Here is a 4987-nt window from a genome sequence, read left to right as displayed (position 1 = left end):
TTAACTGATAACAGATTTGTGTTATATAACTTTTAGTATGCTGACAATAAATTCATGTCCACACTTGGCTGTAGTAATGAAATTTTTTTCACTTACATGTAAAAATGTAGTTCGATTTTGGCTTTTAGATACCATTGTATTACAAGTCGAAGGAGATACCACTTCTTTGATGTCACTCCTCCATACCTTTTTCTGGGTCGTACGGGCTTCCTCAGTGAATGAATTCAAGAAGAGATATGATAGCTATTGTGTGAATAATGGATATCCTGCGATAATTATTCGAACTCCATTAATAATATTTCAGCCAATTCTGTTTCCTATTGCCTGCTTCGCTCTAAATGCCATAATTTTTGATTTATCAAAAGATATTTTATGAAATATTTGGTAAAAATCTTGTTAGGGTTGTATAGAATTACTTGTAGTGATTCTGTATTTGCAATTAAGATTTAATCATTTGGATATTTAGTCGCTACGTTGATTCTAATTACCGCATTCCGACGACTGTAAAAATATTTTAATCGATAATGCGAGCTTTTCCGAAGAGAACCGTTCTTAGTTCACTTTTTGTTGCTGACTAGAGAAACTTTTTCTTAGCCTTCTTCAACCGGTTCTTGTGTTAGTCAATCTCTAGAATGGACAAGAGGGTTTTTGCTTTCAAGAAATTCGTGTTTATCGTGCATAATTCCAAGAATATATACCATAGAACTAACACCAATTGAGATATTCATATACAGAGCTTCAGACATTCATGTATGTGTTAGGGTTAGTGATCACGAGATGGTAACACTTGTCTGCATGTCTTCACCGAATGTTATTATCAGTGATTGTCTCAGGTGAGCCACCTCTGATTGGCTACCAATCAAGACTGAACGACCACATTGTCTCTAAAAGTCAGTTGAGGATTAAAAATATACTTCCTTGCTTACTTCCTTTAGGGAATAAAAGAAGTTAGTAGATTCACTTTTATAAAAAAAAATAAATCAGCTAATGCCTTTTATTCCCTTATGGAGTAGGCGAGGCCCTTTATACCCTATCTTGCTTTTGGAGACTGATTGAGCAGTTCAATCTCCACCGGTGACCAATCAGAGATAGCTGGCCAATGTCTATCACTAATTATAGCAGCCATCAATGAAGAGGCTGGCAAGCAAGTGCTGCAATCTCTTGATACCTAACCCTAATAAGATATGTCACTGTCTGATATAACGTGGGTAATACGGTCTATTTTCTTAAGTTTACGGGATGAAAAACCCGCTTGCCCGTGCCAGAGATCGACTAACTCGAGAAATTGTCGAAGAAAGGCTTAGAAAAAGTTCCTCCAGTTGGCGACTAGACTTGAACTTAAGTCAAACTTCGAGCGACCAAGCGCAGAGGACGCAAGTGCCACTTCTAATGAGCTACAGGGGCCTTGATTCACTTTTATATATTTACTATAAATTAAAGGGTGGATAAAAATCCCTTATTATTTTTCAGCCAGTATGCAAAACTCTGAGATCGAAAACTACGATCTATGAGTTTCATGCCGACGAACTATCGCCGAATCCAAGCGTAAGTGACCACTTCGTGATACAACACCCAGGCAACTCGATGCAAAGGTGGAGCAAGATCCCTCATTAACCTTGATATTTTCTCATAATGTGAAAACACAGCTCCGAGGAGATGTAATACTGCTTTACATTATGAGGAGATATCACTACCCAGACCGGTTTCAACCGTTTTTGAGGTCTCATCAGTGAGTCGGTAGACCTGGATGATATCAAAGTTTAAGTGAAAAGAACTTACATACCTTCACTATACAATTGCCAGAGTGGTGTGCCCATATGAAAAATAATAAGAGATTTTTATCCCCCCTTAATTTAATTAACTTCGCCAGAAAATATAGCCGTTTTGGTTTGTCATCTTAATTATAAGTTTATTATAATATATATGGGCACACAACTCTGAAAATTGTATAGTGAAGGTATATAAGTTCTTTTCACTTAAACTTTGATATCAATATGAATTTAGTTTTGAATAAGATGGCGGCTCGCGTGTTAGTGTTTCGTGTCGTGTATTAGTGATGGTGAATTGTGAATTTGACTGATGTCTTTTTAGAGATTTATGCTTATTCATTAGTAATAGCAGTTAATTGCTTGCTGCCATAAACAGGCACTTTATTTTCATAGTGGTTTATCCAGGTAAGTCAATTGAATTTACAAGGGCGACACGCTAGGCCTACTGCAGCTAGTATCGCCATTGTTGTATTTTATATCGTGACTTCTTATTGCTGGTAGACACCTTAGTGTGTCTATGGGATTTGCTATTGGACCCTCAAAAGTCCACAGGATTATCCTTACCTGCTCGGAACACCTAAGCAATCTCTACTCTTTCTCCATCTGTGTGTTAACACATTTCTAAATTATTCTCATGGCAAAACTTCTGAATCAGCCCAAATTCGCGGAAGTATACATGGAATTCCTCAGACTAGGAAAGCTGCTGAGTGATAATTGGCCAGGAAAAGTCAAGCTCTTTGACACATCCCCCCCCCACACACACAGCAGGCACAGAGGACAATATGGATGACATGAGTGAAGAGCCCATAACTCTGATGCAATCAGATTTTGCACACTCCCTAAGTATGGAAGATGCTACATACCAGTTATCATACCTTGGAAACAGATACAGAGTTCCCGTTTGTCAAAAAGAAGAGAAAAATCTCCACCAATGTGGAAGAACCCAAAACAAAGGGAATGATCATAAAGAAAAGATACCACCAGTCATTTAAGGGATAAGGAAAAATGGATCCCTGTCTCATCAGCACTCAGAGAACAAAACATCTCATTCTCTTGGGCTAAAAACTCAGATGAGGGAGTTAAAATTCAACCCACTACTGTTTCGGATTACAGACAGATGATCAGATTTATGTACAATGCTAACGTCCCATATCACACCTTCACTTTACCCAGCGAAAAGAACCTGACGGTTGTTCTACGTGGGATAGCTGAAGATGTGTCCACTGATCACTCCAGACAGGGCCCGTCCCCAGTTAAAGTGAGCAGAATGCTCAGATCAGATAAAAGACCAATGCCTTTGGTGCTGGTGGAAATAAACAACACACAAAAGCAGATCTAAGAACTGACTATAGTATACGGTCTCAAAATTTCAACTGAGCCTCATAGGAAAAAAGCATCTGCAGGTCAGTGTCATAGATGCCAAGGGTTTGGACATGCCCAAAAATTATGTAAGGCCTTCAGGTGCTGAAGTGCGGCGAGGGACACCAGACCATCAAATGCATCAATCCACGCACAGCTCCAGCATGCTGTGCAAACTGCAAAGGACCGCACCCCACCAACTACAAGGAATACCTTTCCAATCCAAAAAATCGAGGACCAACAAAAGTCAATCTTGCTCCTCCATGTAACAACGTTTTAAGCAACCAAACAAATCGTCGTCCAGTCCGAAACAATTTGCCTTCTACCTCCCAAGAAGGAACAACCATGACCAAAACATATGCTGAGGCTGCAAGAACTAAGCCTCCTACATCTCTCGAGCTAGAAAGCTCCAACATAACATCCGTTTTAACAGCCTCACTTGCCACTATGCTGCAAGAATTCAGCATAGTGGCAAGTGAGGCTGTTAAAATACAGCCTCACTTGCCACTATGCAAGTGAGGCTGTATTTTAACAGCCTCACTTACCCCTCAACGTCTTCCAGAAAGAGATTCCTGCAAGGCACTCAAAACATTATAACAGTCATCTGTCATGAATAATAAATTCAAACCAAAAGCTCTTAAGATAATCGCATGGAATGCAAATGGGTTGATGAACAAGATTTTGGAACTTCAATAATTTTCAACTCGTCTCAGTGCTGATATCATATTGATTGGTGAAACACACCCAAGACCAGCTAATAACCCCAAAATCCGTGGATACACTATGTACAGGAACGACAGAATTGGCACGAGAGGTGGAGGCATAGCCATATATATTAAGAGTTATTTGAATCATAATACAATAGACAAGCCCAAAATAGTAAACCTAGAAGTGACTGCTGTGGAAGTACATACCTTCAATGCTGGGAGTCTCAAGATCTATGCTGACAACAGATCTGGGCTCCATACGTGGTCCAAATGACTCCATAATAATAGCAGGCGATTTCATCTCAAAACACACAGCTTGGTACAGCTCTTCAATTAACACCAAAGGCCACACACTTTTCAACTATGCAATGCTGAACTCTGTTGTTGTGGTCGGCCCTACCGAGCCCACTCACTTCAGCCTTTCTGGTGGCTCGGATGTGCTGGACATTGTCATCTTTAAAAATTTAAGATACCAATTCAAATTGGAATCAGTCAACGAATTATCTTCTGACAACAGTTCCATAGTGCTTAATCTAGGTTCATCAGATCAATTCTCTCCTTGCACACATTCATACCATGGGACAAGTTAGCTAAGGTTCTTCCCGATCATATTGGTCTGGTGCCCAATATCAGTAAAAAGGAAGAGATTGACACACCAATAAATAACTTAACCATACAAATTCAGAAAGCAATAGAATCAGTCAGACAATCCACTATCTTCCACCCAACCAACCGTATCCCTGAAGAAATTATGGATCTAACCAGAGCAAAAAAATAGAGCCAGGAAGAGATACCACAATACCAGAGCCCCACAAGATAAAACTGTATTGAACAATCTAAACAGGCAGGTCCGAGAAGGCTCTTCAAAAACACAGAAACCATCAATGGGAAACCAAATTGGCTAACATCAATACTGAAGATCATTCTGTATGGAAATTCTTAAGAGCAATCCGCACCAAAAAGCCACTCATACCCCCTATACAAACCAAGAAAGGGACAGTTCACAAAGATGAAGAGAAAGCCGAAACACTACTAGATAACCTAGAATCTCAGTGCAACCCATCTTATACAAATCTAAATATCAACCCTATGTACAAGATTCATCGTCATGTTAGGACAACCTTAAGACAGAACAGAAGATCTCAATGTCAG

The sequence above is a fragment of the Typopeltis vanoorti genome, chromosome 23 (assembly GCF_054136105.1).
Source record: "Typopeltis vanoorti isolate ZY-2024b chromosome 23, IOZ_Tvanoo_1.0, whole genome shotgun sequence".
In the NCBI taxonomy this organism is placed as follows: domain Eukaryota; kingdom Metazoa; phylum Arthropoda; class Arachnida; order Uropygi; family Thelyphonidae; genus Typopeltis; species Typopeltis vanoorti.
This window is presented reverse-complemented; position numbering follows the sequence as displayed.